This window comes from Melanotaenia boesemani, chromosome 15 (assembly GCF_017639745.1).
Source record: "Melanotaenia boesemani isolate fMelBoe1 chromosome 15, fMelBoe1.pri, whole genome shotgun sequence".
NCBI classification, from domain to species: domain Eukaryota; kingdom Metazoa; phylum Chordata; class Actinopteri; order Atheriniformes; family Melanotaeniidae; genus Melanotaenia; species Melanotaenia boesemani.
In genome coordinates this window covers 15,136,253-15,152,716 of record NC_055696.1, presented here as the reverse complement: position 1 = coordinate 15,152,716, position 16,464 = coordinate 15,136,253, and the positions used below count along the sequence as shown (strand labels likewise).

Here is a 16,464-nt window from a genome sequence, read left to right as displayed (position 1 = left end):
CATATTATCTTTTTTTTTTTTTTTGGTTTGTTTGTTTGTTTGTTTTTTTAAATGAAAGAAATCTGCTGCTTAACGAGGCATCCAAACATACGCAATGTACTCTGACAGACCTCAGAAGAGCAGTGGGTCTTAGTTTTTTCAAGAACATCATACACCTGGAAGATGATTGCAGGAAGAGTAGGTGAAAAAGGAAGTATTTCTGGCGGCCAGTGTGAGCTGAGAAAGACAGCTCAATTTAGTAGTTTGAGAAAATAATCTTTCATTTGCATTATGATGAATGTTGAAGCAAGCAGTCTGGATTTGACAGTGTGAAAGTGCTAATTTAAACAAGGATTATTAATGAATGCTAACAGATGCTGGTATCTGTCAGAAATAACTCTAAAAGGGAGATGGGACATATTAACATTTGGAGAGGAGGACTGATGAATAATCAGAATGGTCTTCAAGAGATGGATCCACTGTGTCCACTTTGGCGCATTTTAAACCACCCCATTATGAAGATTAGGTTTTCAGAATTTAAGGACAGGGCACTGCTGGTCTGTGTTGATAACTTTCAGTCATGTTAACTATGCAAAACCACCATTGATTAAAAAAATTACCAATTCTCCATGTATTGTTATCCCCTTCCTCCAATACATTAGTATGTCCTTCACTTTCCTTTCCATAGCTTTGTATTATTTATTAGAAATCCAACTAGAAAGCTAAATAAAAGAGATCAACAATATAAGAAAAGTTGCACCATTTTGCAAAAGTGCTTATTGAATCTTAAAAACAAAAAGCCTGTCTGTATGCTCATCTAACAAAGTGAATTATAAAGGACATGCACCTGCATATGTTACATATGTTCTAAAGCATAATGCTCAAATTACTGTGGCAGTTTAAAAGAAGAAAAAAGCCAAACTCAACTGTAAGACTGAAACAGAAAAAAAGAAACCGTAGGGTGAAACAAAAAGTGCAGCTGGATATAAAAACTCCTGTCTCCATGCAGTGTCACTCTCTCCACCAAATGTAACACCTGCTTGTAGACAAGACGGGCACTTTCACTCAGAAGATGAAGGAAACAAAACATGCAAGAGTTCAGAAAATACAAATGCAGAGTCTCTAAATGCAGAGGTGAGAAAACGCTGGCATGAAAGAAATGAAATGCATCATTTCACAGTGCTTTGCATGGGACTAATTTAACATTACAAGAAAGCCAGGCAGAGGAGGAAAGACGGAAGGGGAGGGGAATACCATATTTTTGCCATCTATTATCCCAACCTTGCAAAAAATAGTTTAAACCAAGAATCTGCTAGAAATAAACACGTCCTGCATTCTGAATAAGCTGCATTTTCATTTGACAGCTGAGATCTTTGCCCAGAACTCCATTACAGGGCCATGGACAGTTTAATCAATATCTGACCAACCAAGCTTTTCTTCCAACAGCTAAATTCTAGACAGCCAAGATGTGAAGCAGGCTTCTGCTGGTTCTCACTCCCAACTTGAACAACATGTGTCGCTCTAAAGTGTCCTTGGGTAAGATGCTAAATCACTGTCAACTTTAATTGCTCTTCTGTTGACCTCTGAATGAAAGAGGGAATGAGAAAGAAAGATGTAGCACACAGTGAAACTTAGCGAATCTGTTTAAAATTTGCCAAAATGCCGTAACATTATCACCACTGACAGCTCAAGTGAAAAGAACTGATTATCTTGTTATAAATTTACCTGACAGTTATGTTAGGCAGCCAGTAAACTTTCTTTCTTTGTAGCTGATGTTAGAAACAGAAAAAAGTGGGCAGTTGTAGAGATATGAGTCACTTTGTCAAAGGCCAAACTGTGGTAATAATTGAACCGGTGTTGTAACGCATAAACGTTATTTACGCAACATCTCGTCCCGCGAGACTTCACTTTGAGGAGGATGGAGGTTTCTAATTCTTTGTAAAACTCTGCATTTTGCTGTTGTTTGCTATCAAGGATGGCAGTTATGTTTTTTTCTTTAATTATTTGTAAACAGATTTTCATCTCCTCCAGCATTCATCTTTACTTGAAATGAACTGGTCACGTGTCCCACTATGTCACATCCAGTGACATGTAAATGCAAAAAAAAATATTTCCATTACACTTTTGCAATCTACTTCTATATCGACACGTCTGAAAAACGACCTCATAAGAGTGGGAAAACTTATAAGTGATATTAGGAAGGTTTTTCAAAGTGTTTCCATTACCAGTTTTTTATTGCAATATTTAGGTTTTGCAGAATTCTTTGGGTAATAGAAAGACAGTAAATGATGCACATGGGGGAGGGAAGGTTGGTCAATGTAGTCTGATCCAAAAGAAATATTACAGTAGCTTAGATAGCTGATAAAGCTAATGGTGGTTTTGATAGGAAAGTGACAATCTGACCCGTGCCCAGACTAAAACGAAGCTAAAATGATCATGTGAGCATTGGAACTGGACTACAAAGCAAAGGCAGAAAGGGATCAAATCTGATTACCAAATTCTCTTTTTTATAATGTTGATAAATCTCAACTTTACAGGTAATACAGCATTTTAGATAAGACATGTAATTCAGATTTAAGCTGTAGTGTCTTGTGTAATAGCATCATTTTTAACTATTTGTCTTTATATAGTGAAGTACAGTAGACACTGCAAATCTCAGAATTATTAAAGATATCGTCACCTTGTCTTTTCATGTATCCACTGTCCTCTAAGTGTCTTTAATTAAAAAAAAACAAAAAAAAAAAACAATCAAACATAGAGCTTGTTCTGACACTTTGCTCATACCACAACTTTGTCTCGTGAGAGTTCAAGCAAGCTTTTGACTAATGTTAATGAGGTGCATGCCGATTGGCCACATGGAGGCCAGAGTTGGAAGTAAGTAATCTATAAGTAAAATCTTATATAAGAGTATAATCTTGAATCTTGACTTATTTCTTTTCCTGGCTCCTTTCCTCTCTTTCTCTGATGTCTTTCTTGTGTTTCTTTGCTGAATTAGTCACGGTGCACATTCAAAATGCCCGTTTGCGGGGCTGCAACGTCATGTGGCATCCTTGATGAAAAAGTTCTATAGTGCTCTTTGCCACTGGGCAGCAACATGCACATAATACACATCACTGTGCCATGAAACGAGTCCGAAACGCAGAGTTTTAAGATCAGAAAGTTAGGTAATGCATAAAGGAAAACAATGTTGCTTACTTTAAAGGTAAGCAATATTGTTTTCCTTTATGATTAACCATGCCATTTTAAACTTGTAAACCAGGGATCTCAAACTCCGGTCCTTGAGGGCCACTGCTCGGCAGTCTTTATGAACTTTCTCGCTACAACATACCTGATTCAAATCTAAGGAGTGTAACAGCCTGATGTCCAGTTCTGCACATATTCAAACTAGTATTTAATACAATTACAATAATAATAATAACAATATTTTATTTTCAGTAAAAATACTGGTTGGAAATAGAAAAAATATCTAAAAATTGAACTGGTTGCAAAATTGACATTGCCTCCTTTTTGGAACCAGCATCCAACTTAAACATAGTCCATAATGACAGAGAATTAAAGGATTAATTGATGACATTTTTAACTGGTTGGCTCACTTTTTTTTTCATTAGAAAAGAAAAAGCTTTATCTAAGTCCACATGTGAAAAGCTGTCAAACCAAATGCAGAAAGGACTAATTTGTTCCACTCTGCAAGTCTGTCTGTATATTTTGTTAAGAACTGCTCTGGCTTTGTTATGTTTTTTTTTTCTTTTTCTTTTTTTTTTTTTTACCTTTTTTATATTATAAATAACTGATCTGGTCTCTGCTTAGTAATTTCACTGTGACAGTGCACTGAAGTGCTGCATCAAAATCTCTAAAATGAGACACAATGAAGATGCCTGACTCAAAACGAGGAAAACAAGTAGGAGTGAGTAAACAATGGAAAAAATTGGATGGAAAAAGAAGGGAAACAACTCAGAAAGAACAAGAGTTGTAAAAGAAAGACTGAGAAGGAGGTAGAAAGAACATCATTTATCTCTGCGGAACAGCCTGTGAGTGCAGAGAGGCTGTATAACAGAAATCAGTCAGAAGCCAATCGTCCATTCACGGCCACTAATGTGCCAACCCATCGATACAGGCAGAGTAGAGGACAGGGATTTGGGAAGAGGAAGAGAGAAAGGTGAAAGAATTGCTCTGATGTCTTGTGTAGTAAAATAAATCTAAAAACCTGCAGGTTTGTGGGACCAGTGACCGGGGTTTCCCTACCACTACCCTATATTCAAAATACTCAGTTACAAATAACAGTCCTAACATACATTATCGATCTCAGCCAAGTATGTAAATATTAGGAGCAAAATATGCTATTTGTATAAAAGTAAAGGTGTTTGTTGCACATTGAACTCATCTTTTAAATCTTGACATTCTAAAGAATTATTATTGATAAAACATGGTTCAGTTTTTGAACACTCAAAGACTGAAATGAGGAAACCAAACACTGAGAAAGGAAAAATGCTGAAACATGTAACTTGGGGTAAATGGGGTAACAGGACACTCACGGGTACAATCAAAAGAACCACAAGAACAAAACCAACAGAGAGAGAAAAAAAAATGGATTATACATTATTTTGATAGTTCTGTTAAACGTTGGTCTAATATTTGCCTCTTATCTTGTATGTAAATTAACATGTTCCATCACCTGGTTCGGGTTGACTCCACCTTGCTACACCAATCATTGCTGGAGCTGCTGCAGTCCAGGAATAAAAGGCACAGTCATGTTCCTTTGTTAGACAGCATGCCCCACTTTCTAGAGACTCCAGTTGTTTATTATTTGAAACGTGTTGTATTGTACCTACCTCTAAGTCTTGCTGAGGTCTTAGCTTGCAGCTTTAAGGCTGTGTTTTGTGTTGCTTTGAATTGTTAACTGTTGTTGTGTGAAGATTGGGAGCAGTTTTAGATTTGCTACCACATCACATTAGTTTTCTTTGTTGAATTATTAGTTTGCTGTACTGCTTCTTGTTTGTTTTGTTTGTATTCAGTGCAATCAGCCAGGTTTTGTTTTCTTGCATTGAACTTTAATGTTTTAATTAATTAATTAATTAATTAAAACTTTAATTAGTTAATTAGAATAATTTCTTTCCATTTAGTCTCATTCAGTTTTTGTAATATGAGCAGAGACACCTGCTCATCTCTTCTGTTTGTTTCTGTTTGACTGAATTCCACCTGCCACTTGGGACATACTCACCGTTACTCCACCTTACATCTGGAGATTTTAATTTAATTCTCTTTCCCTAGCCAAGCCAGGTCGTAACATAGGTGAGGACTCATCCAGAATATTGTTGGTAATCCTTGAAAGATTTGTATATGCTCTTCTCTCGACAGTTGTCTGCTATGTTTCTACAGCAGCTTTAAACAGGGACATTTAACAATGTTTTGGAGATTTTGTTCATTACAGACTCCTACTTTTCTGTTAGATGTCTTTCCATCATCTCCAACATATAAATATTGAAATGTAGTCATATATATTTAGTTTTACTCTTTTCATATGTTTGCATATTAGTTAATATACTATATAGTAAATATTGCATTAAAAATTCCTTCTAAAATGAAGGCAAAAACAGATAAATTGAACAATTAAATTAATCAGAACAAATGGTGGGCATGTTGTTATCAACTCATTCATGACTCATTAAAAAGCCCTTTCATGTTTCTATGACCACAAAAAACTCTAACAGATGCTTTAGACTTTCTTTACTTACATCTCTATTTCGAAAAACTGGATTTTTCTTTTTCTCTGAAACAAACAAACCTAATGAGGTTAATAACTGAATCCATTTGGTCTCCCGATGTACTATTTTTGAAAGAGCAAAGTTGAATCATGCCACATGAGTTGTTTAAAGACATTTAATAGATTTTAATGAGCTTTTGTAGTGCTGTCTGCTTTGATTTCCCAAACTGGGCATTCAAGTGGAGACAATAAAAGTTAGTCAAAGCTACCATGAAGAAGTATCAGAGTAGAAGTTGTGGACCTCCTTATTTTTGTCAAAAAGCCAGAATATATACAAAGCTTAATAACTGTCCAAGATCAGGATGATAAACAACCAATTGTAATTGATGCTGCATTTGGATTGTCCACTTGTTCAATTATTTACCCTCCATTGTGTTTGGTAGATGAAAAATTGAATGACCAATAATAGCAGACAGCTGCTAATGAACTTTTAAGACTACTTATATGTAATACTAAAACATAATTATTTGCTTTATGATTCTGAGAGCATAGTAAACAAATAACATCACTCACCTTTTATGCCATGGACAGCAAAACGTCGTGTTTGAAAATATTTAACATTTTCACTGACATTTCTCTCCACAAAAGTTAAATAAAACAGCAATAAATGTCTGCATTGGCTGTACGAAGTTCTAGAGGTTCTAGAGTCTGTGGCCATTAAAGTCGTAAATATGCCTCCTGAAAGAATTTTAAATTGATTTTTTAAACCCTGCTTAGACTGATTTATTACAACTTTAAAATATGCAGGGATTTCACTTGCAAACAAGTATTTGTACAAATCTGTTGATTCTTTTTTTCTTTTTAATCTCACTAAAGCCGCAGAATGATCCCATAACTGAGAAAGCTAAAGAAGACTGCACAGAAAGGCTTTCAGAAGCTGCTGACTGGTGTCTATTCACTTCATTACAATTCACTTCAGCTTTTTTTGTATAGGGCCAGTTCACAATGAAGTCATCTTAAGGCACTTTTGTAGACATAGTCCAAGTCAATACAATTTGTTGTAATCCATTAATAATCCAAAAAAAAAAATTATGTTTCACATAAGGCCAATTTACAATAATCACGTTCATATGAGTTAGTTCATTAAATAATTGTGTAATTAAAGAAACCAATTGAAAACTCCAAATGTCAAACTTGGAAATCTAATTTTTCTGTTACATCCTTTACAAAACATAAGTATGAAGAATGCTGCCTCCATATTAAAGTTCTCTGTTGAGGCAGTTGCACCAACTTTGCGGAAATACGATACAACGTGATACGATACGATACAATGTGATACGATACGATACGATGTGATACGATACGATACGATATGGTACGGCAGTATGATGCATTACGGTATGGTATGACACAATGCAAAATTATATACATGATTTGATAGACAATTGACCTGGTAGAAAAATTTGTTCTGGACTCAAATGCTGCACACATAGATTTCTTTACATTTGCAGTAGAACATGATCATGTGTGGAAACTTACAACTCCCTGTGTACATGCAGAATCTCACATAGCTATTACAATTTTAAACATTTTGCTCATACTAAATATTAAAATACTATTAAATGTTGCTAAATTATTGTACAATTCCTTTTCTCTCAGTTTTATTCAGAAGTTGAATGGAGGAAAGAACAATGGAGATTTTAAAACAAGTGAGTTTATAGTGAACTGTTTTCTGCCAGAGGAGAAAAGCTTGTCATCTTCGTAATACCAGATGTCTGAATTGTCTCCTCTATGGATGTGAGGAACAACTTGACCAGCTGAGTGAATGTTTTGCCTGTTAACATAGTCAGTTATTTATCAGACTTTGTCAGTTATTGTTACATAAAAGTATAAACTGAATCCATCCCAGAGGCATGACTCATTTTCCTACAACAACAAGGAAACAGGATGTGAAGCAGCCTTGTAATACAGCAGTTTTGTTGTCCTCTAATTTTGTGGTTAGTGAATGAAATTTACCATTGAGAATTCACAGTTCTGCAAAATGTCTGATGCCTTACATAATAGACATGATGTGATGTTTCGAATATGGACTGTAATTCACAAAATACCGTTTTGAATGTTTAACTGAAATAGGCAATACAATGAATTGGTTGAGAATGCAAAGGCAAAAAATAAGCAGATCTTTGATAATAAACTGATTAGGTATGTGAAAAGAAAATTAACTGTGTGTATGTGTGAATCGTATTTCATTTACTTTACTGAGTGTGGTGTGAATCAGTTTATTTGACCAAAGCTGACAGAAGTTGTGGAAGCCCCTGCTAAGATCAATGCATTAGTGCAGGGAGCACCTGTCAAGTGGCTGTGTGTGTTTACGTGTGTGTGTAATATCATGTGACAGTCATTAGGCTTCAGTCAGACCTCCTGCCCACCTGCCTGAAAAAGACACGAGTTCACATGAATCATCTGCGGCACAAATTATACATTTCACACAAAGTCACACAAAGCAAAGGTGCGTGTGCTGAATGATGCTGACCAGAGGCATGGTCCACAGTTTGACATCTCTGATGACATTAATGGGAACCCCACCTGACACCAGAATCCCTCTTTCTGCTCAGCAGCATACAAATAGTTCCAAGGCCAATGTCACTTACACACTGACGGAGCACTAAAGGCATGCACACAGCATATTGCTGCACATCTTTCTTTCATACACATACTCATTTGTACACAGTTATTATGTATGATATATGGAAGCAAAAGCGTTTCAGTGACGCAAACAAACTATACCACATCATCCCAAATTTCCCCGAGGGCTCTCCGAAGGGATTAATAAAGTATTTCTATTCTATTCTATCAGGTTCTCACGTGTTGTACTTGAGAATGTGCACAAATGTGTTCTCTTACACAGACACCCATGCAGCCATGCACTCAGCCCTGAAGAAAACCATGACCCTGCACTCACATTACAGCAGATCATGTCACACATACATAAATACATAACAGATATTAACATTTGGGAGATGTAACACAAAGCACTATCTATGTCATTTACCTTACAAAGTCAGGGAGACCATGTTTCAAAGATGATATTTTTTATGATCATGTATGAGACTAGATTAGAGAAATTTTTTTTTTCTTTCTAAAAGTGCCGTCATGCATACAGGCAGCCCAGTCTGATAAGAAAACATGCAGCTGCATTTATTTACATGTAAAAAATGTAGTAGTGTTGCAATGAAGCCACATATATTGTGAGATGATAATGTATTTTATTGCCTGTTCTTTTGTATAAGGAAGTATTCAGACAGCATGAAGTAAACTGTAAATAATTATTGAAACTTAGCATGAAAATTAAAGAAATTTGTGTTTGGCAGATTATTTCTTTGTTGAAACAATGCTTCTTGGCAAGAAGTTTTATACTTATGAAAATCCATTTTAGATGCAGAGAAATATCAATACCTTAAAGAGATGATAGAGAGATACGTCAAACTCATAGAGAATGTGCAGCAACGCCACCAATGCACAGAACTGCAGGATTGATTTGCCATTTTAGTGAAACGCGCATTCTTAATATCTGTCTTATTCTGAATATTTCATTTATCATTTTTTGTGTCCTCAGCTGCAGAAGCAGCTTTGTGAACAGCACACAAAAAGGAAATTAACCAGCAGATTTTCATTCTCTGTTTCTGTCTTGGAGACATCCCAAAAAACAGTTAACTTCTGCAGAAACTTGATGAGCTTCTGGCAGGATGTGGTTTGGATATAAAGAACAGTCTGGATTTTATGTGTGCAGAAGTAAAAATGGCTGCATTTAGAAAGTATCAGCTAGATGAACAGGATGATGAGCGAGCAGATGAATTTGTTCACCTGATAATTCATGTAGAAAGGTTTACTAGCTGAAAACGCAAAACGGTACGTGATTTTAAATTAACATATATTTTAAATGGATTACACTTCAATGTACAGTGTTACTTGGGATTGCAATGGAAGGCAGTGTGTGACCAAACTGGTGACCAGTATAGGGAAGAGGTGCCAGGCTGCTGTGACTGTGTATGATTCTTTCATGTGCCACTGAGGTCCCTGTTTCTTAGGTTAATACATCATTAAATTAACAATTGTTTCCATTGACTTCAGCCTTCCAGTCCAATAAACAACACCAATCAGGAGTCAATAGTAGAATAAGCTGTTTGACAATGACAGAATATTTGGCAAGTGTTTCATGGATGCAACCAACATAGTCAACTCTACTGCTCATCCCACAAATGCAATTTACTTTCAAATGTGGCACTATTTAAAAGAGAAATAATAAAGGTTTTCAAGATATAATTTTTTGCCAGAAAGCATTGTTACACCAAAGAAAATATCCACCAATTTCCTTCCTTTCTTAATGTTTGAGTCTAATCATCTGTACCATTATTTTGTTTGTTTTTTCAATATCCCTGATTCTAACCATATATTTTTAATCAACAGCTACATGTTACTATGTACTTTGAGCATATTATTATTGTAAACGTTTCTGACAGTGACAGTTTGACATAATCCAAAATGTAACCAATAACAATATGTAAAGGAGAGCATAAACATTCAGTTTATTGTTTAGAACCTTGAAACTGGATTAATATTTTTGAGCACATACAGCAGACTCATGTTATAAAAACAAAGGCATGATTTCAAGGGGCGATATATATGCATAACCATGTTTCTTTAACCATGGAAGAAATGTAGGAACGATGCATTCTGGTGTGAGACTGTATTGATATGAGAGTGTCCTGACTGGGATCATTAATCATGATGTTTTAAAGATAGCAAGAGTTATTTAAGAGTTGCAGTTGTCATTTTCGTTAACTAGGATCACAATCAATCACACATCAAGTAGAAAATGACTGCGTAGTAATTGCGTATGTCTTTTCCATGGGAAGAAAAAGAGATGCTGCACATGAATATTAGCCTTGCGTTACAAATTTCCTCCTGGGTGATCAGTCGCAACGTGCACCGTTCTTCTCCAGTATAATTAACCCTAGTCCAAAGTCGTAAAATTGGGTCAAGCACTAGGCCATATCTCTAGAAAGAGAGCTTAAACCTGTTACCACTTTCCACTGCTGGATGGCAGATATGTAAATCTTCAGTGGAAAACAAGTGGTAGACAAGGGAGGGGAGGAAAGGGAGAGGGTCTATTCAAAGTTTACGAAGAAATTGTGTTTGAAAGACACCATGCAGAGGTAATGAGGAAGCCCTCATAGCTGGTGATGCAGAATGGATTACAGAGAAACCATGCAACATATCGAAATGCACGTTCGATATCACTGTTGATGAAGGACTTTCTCAGCTATTAGCCATCTCTGATTCTGGAGGAGAATATTTGCCTCCTGAGAATGACGATGAGTCATCTAGGAACAGTGAAGTTGCTTTTGTTGAAAATTGTGGTGAGTCCTTCCATTATATCAATAAATACCTGAAGCAGCACATGTGGGAGATGACACACAGTAAGTCTTTACCTTAATAAGCCCGACTTTAAATATTTAGACAAGTTTCTGGATGTGGAAAACGAAGCACTAAAAATTCTGGAAGAGCAGCATAAGTCCAAATAGTGCTATTAATATCCATGATGATGGTTGGGCGTATTTGAACAATGAAGAAATGCATCACAATAAGTCCTGCCATCATAAACTCTGGCTCATATTCAATATTTTTTCCTCATTTACAGGATTCCTTTAAAAAAATAAAAAGACTCCAGTGCCTAAAGGGTTCAAATCTAATAATTTGTGTAGCTTTTCTGATACCTTGACCTTTAATGATGGCACCTCCATCAGCGTCAAATTTGATGCTCCACAACACACTGTCAAAATGCATCATTCATCTCTGCATGGGAAAATTGGACAAGGCTTGTTTGAGTCACAAAGTCTGAAGCAAATGTATCGTGACCCTTAAATGTCACTTAAGCTAGCTGTGAAAAAATAATGCATTGTTGTGAAAATAAAATTAGAGGTCTTTTTTCAATGTTTCCTGTCATAAATGAATTCAGCCTCACCTTAGGCCTCAATCAGTTTTTTTTGTGTTTTCATGCAGGTAAATGAATCTTGTATAGGCAACAGTATTGATAGAAAAAGCAGCTTTAAAGAGAAATGAATTCATGCATAAGAAAATTAAATGAAAAATAGCATAAACATCAGTTTAATTATCACCTTAATTAGCATGAAATTATAACTTCAGAGTGTGGGCACTAATAAGTACATGCTAGTCTACACATTTACACTTTTTACTTCAGTTAGCAAGAAGAAATGGTTTTACAACTACCATGACTTGGTGTGCTTCAACTCATCAACACTGCATTCTGAAATATCCTTTTGGGAACATAATTACAGTATCAGTGTGAAAATTATGGAGGAACCATTCACTAATGCTACAGATCTTAGTCCTTGCTTTTCACAGTTCCAACAAGAAGTGTTCTTTTTTTTCCTACTAATTTGTCATGGGGCTCAAGGTTTGACATGTAAAGGAACAGGTCAAAATAATAAATCAAAACCCCTTCTTGGTGTATATTTCTTAAAGCTAGCAAAGCTAATAACCACTCACACTGCCTGCAAATTAAAGTAGCGTACTACTGTCACAGCTTACAGGATGAAGAACTACGACAAGGTGATTATAATTACTTAATGTCAAAGTTTCATCAGAAAATCATCTATCAAACGTACAGACGCAAAGCCGGGTACACTCTTTAAGCATTTGACAAGGCTGTTTAAGACATTTATTATAAAAGAGATACACATTGTGTTGATTTTGTGTGGACAAGCAGATTGTCTTCAAACTGTTGTCCAGAGTCTGGGTCCATTTTTCAAACCACCAGTAATGAGTGTGCACCTCATCAATCAAGGGTCCCACTATTCCTTCAAGCCACAAAAATGAAGTGATTAGCGATTGCATCTTGAAACTGTATGAGTGCATCTTTCTTAGTATACATTTGCAAGTAAGTGTGGGGCTGCAGAAGACATTTCAATTGTTTTCTCAGTGTATCGTAATAGTTTTTCTTTTATCTACAAAAAACCTACATGTTTTTCCACGATGTTCTTCTTGAATTAGGACCCTGTATCCATTTACTGTCTCAACCTCAGAATTCAGGTCAGTCAAAGACTTCTATATCCCCTTGTGATCTTTGGTCCCCCTCGTGAGGAGCATTGGGCCCCTGACTGGGAATCAGTGCATGTAGAAGCTCAGAAGTGTAAATGCCAGCGGTAATTAAAGAGATCCAGAGCTGGTATGGATGAAAAAGGGAGTGGCGTTCCATTTCTGTCAATACCTTTGAAGGGTGAGGTTTACTTCGTATGCTGAAGGCAGCAGGGTGTGTGTATGAGCATGTGATATGAAGTTGGTGTCAAGCTGTCCACAAAACAGATCTACTATTTATAAACACACATAAATGTAGTTATGATGTGTGGTAGCTGTTTAGTAAGGAAACTGCGTGGAAGAAAATGTTGGTTTATTGTGCTGTCTCTACATGAACAAGCCAAATATGCTGCTGAGGATAAAGGGAATTAAATGCAGACAGACTTTTGTTTAAGCAGGTTATTTATAATCTTGTTTGAAGTAAACTGCTCAGGAGCACATGACAAGAAACAATTGTACAGTACTTTTGAACTTGATGAACGTAAGATGCATGGAAAACTAAGTGCTTATTAGCAAATGTGTGGAAATGTAGTTGGAGAGAGGTGGGTCTCAAAAGCGGAGAGTAGGGTGAGGCATCGTTGTGCTTGCCTCAATGGTTTTGATTTCTCTCCTCACTAAACACAGAGGAGTCCATCAGCAACAGATACCCCCTCAATTATTCAAGAGGTTAGTATAAAAAATAAATGGCTGCTTCCTGTGGTGATATGTGGGCCTGCTCCACTTCCTGAGTCTTTCAGGTTAGTGTGTGATCGCACAGATGTCAGGCTGGGCAACTGCTTCCGCTCAGCAGTATTGTAACCTCCAATAATAGGGTCACTCACCTGAGAAAAATACCAAAAGACCCAATCTAGAATATCAACATAATCTGGGTGAAACAATGTTGTATTATAGCATCTACCATGGTGTTTTTTTTTGCCAATGATTCTGGGCATTATCTGTTGAATTAGAAACTGTAATTTCAAATTTATCCCCATCTCCCAACAGTAAAGAATCCTCAAAAAAATTCCTGGATCCAGGCAGTCATCCAGATCACCCCCAAAATGTAATCACTTGCTCCTTATTGCATTTTGGAGATTTCCTGAAAATTTGATCAAAATCTGTCCTTAACTTTTTGAGTCATGTTGCTAACAAACAGACATATGCGGCTGAAAACACAACCTCCGCCTCGGCGGAGAGTCAATCTGTACCACTTCAGTTCACAGAATTTCAAAGGAAACATTTTAGAGGTTAACAGGAAGCACTTTAACATGTTAAAAAAGAAAAGGGTTTTAAGTGTTGCACGATTACATCAACTTGTTTTCCAAGTAAATGTTTCTTAGGATACAAGTGAGTTTGTTCCTGAAGGCAACACTTTAAAGATGCACTACAGAACTTTCACAGATTTTCTTTTTTCCTCTCTTCCTCCATAATGTGTTCTTGTGTTTCTTTGTTGAATCAGCCATGGTGAGCATTAAAAATGGCCTGTGTATTTATGTCTGTTTGTAAAGTGAAACTCAGCTGCAACATCACGTGGCAGATGTAAAAGTATATGCAACTGCTTCAGAAATGCTCATAATAAATGTTACTGTGCTATCAAACTTGTCTGGAAAGCAGAGTTTTAAGCTCATTGTCCATTTTTAAAACTCATCTTAAAACCCATTTTTATTCTTTGGCTTTCAGCCCAGTATGAGCATGTTCCTGTATTAGTGTGCTATGCTTTGTTTTATTTATGGGTTTTAATTGTTTTTAATTCTTTTAAAATTGCTTCTTGTTTTTAAACTGTTTTAAAAACAATGAATAATTATTTTACTATATTATTTATTTCCCTGTTGATTCTCGTGTTTTTTGTGTTATTCGACATTTATGTACTGCACTTTGTTTCAGCTGTAGTTGTTTTAAAGGGCTTTATAAATAAAGTTGAGTTGAGAGTTGAGGAAAGTTTTGTGATGTCATTAACACATGTTTTTAAATTAATTTGTGCATCAACTAATCAAATTCACAGATTTATTTGTTTAAATTTCTTTTCTTTTAAGAAAAGCCAAGATATTTGTAACATGACAAGCTGAAAAAAATAATCAAGTTCTATAAGATTTGAGGTATTTATAAAAGTAGCAAATGATACAAATCTCAATAAACTGAAAACTTCATGTAAAATCCTACTATTATGTAACATAGATGTAAGATTATTAGAGCTAGAGATTTTAGGGAAAATTAAATTTGTGTAAATTCATCTCTCCTGACAATAATTGCCCATTCTCAGCTCCAGTCACACATAAACACTGCTAAGCATTTGTCTTATAGTACTATGTACCACATGCCGTGGACTAAAGAAAAAACTTAACTTTTTCAGACTTATTCTTCATAATATTTACCTCGTTTGAAGAAAGCATTATTAAAGGCTCTAAATTTCATGTAAAGAAATATATTCGGGCTGTCTCATAATTTCCCACAACTTATATGTCCCAGCAACAAGAGAGCAATCAACACAGATAAATCTGATGCTGACTGAATAACAAAGACATGTTTGACAGATGCTAAACGAAGAGTATAAAGGGCAAAAGGTAAAACTAAAAGGAGTAAATCAAAAAAGCCCAAAACAGCAGCAAATAAACTGGAATAAACATAAAAGCTAAAAAAAACAATCATGTACTATGACTTTTACCATCTTAAATCAAACCTGACTCAGTGTAGACTTTTTTTATCCACAAATCTAGAAATCAACCCCACCAGTTTGGTTAATTCCAAAGGCCACTGTTTTAGTATTTAAAAGCTCATCTAAACTGAGTGTGGGAAGCAGACTGGGATAAGGATTATAGGAGATGTCTGGCAACTGTCAATTGCCAGCCAAAGATGAGGATGTAGGCTCCAAATGCCTGCAGGAGCTGATATGTTAGAGTTGGTTTTGGGGAAAAGAGTGCAGTCTCACAGTCAAAAATCAAAGACTCCCACAGCAGTAGTTGATCCTCAGGTTATAGCGTGATACATTGTGCTCTGAGTTGGGACATGGTTGCGAATTGCTTCATTGACAGATTTGTGGATCAAGTGTGTTTCTCAGAGATATTATTTCTTAAGTGGACTTAAACTCCACCACTCCAATCAATGATTTACTAGCAGTTATATATTCCACACTGAGAACCACCAAATCCTCGGGTCATCTGTTTAATCTTTGACTGTAAAGTCCGTGGATCAATAAAGTTCCACAGCAGGATTTTTTTTAAGTGTGCCTTTTTCTGCTGGTTTGTTTGCCCCAACAGATTCACCACAGAAAACCTTTATAATCCAGCTTTAAATCTTATAGCAAAGCTTATAGGCATGAAACACTGCAGTCTCACTGGCATGGAGGCACAAAGCATTAAAATATATCTTGAATGAGCTTTTAAATGCATTATAGATAAAACCCTCATAATATTATTGCTGAAAATATTTTAAAATGCTAGAGAAACTCTGCTTTGACCTCCCTTCTATTACATTCAGACATAATTGCATCTGGTGTTTTTTTTTTTTTTTTTGTTTTTTTTTTTTTTGTAAATTTATGTGCAGAGTGTAAAGCTGAACTCCCACTGTCCTTTTCCAAAAGGTTTCAGCTCTTCCAATTGTCTCATGTGACAGTATGGATGTATGAGGGTTGTTCTCTGAACAATGCAGGC

General features: G+C 35.9%; 1 protein-coding gene across 2 annotated transcripts in view; it reads left to right on the top strand.

The window, feature by feature from the left end:
- The window catches only part of kctd16b (potassium channel tetramerization domain containing 16b), a 95,626-nt gene that overhangs the window by 75,167 nt on the left and 3,995 nt on the right, over window positions 1-16,464 (top strand). The gene's annotated exons all lie outside the window — the stretch shown is intronic.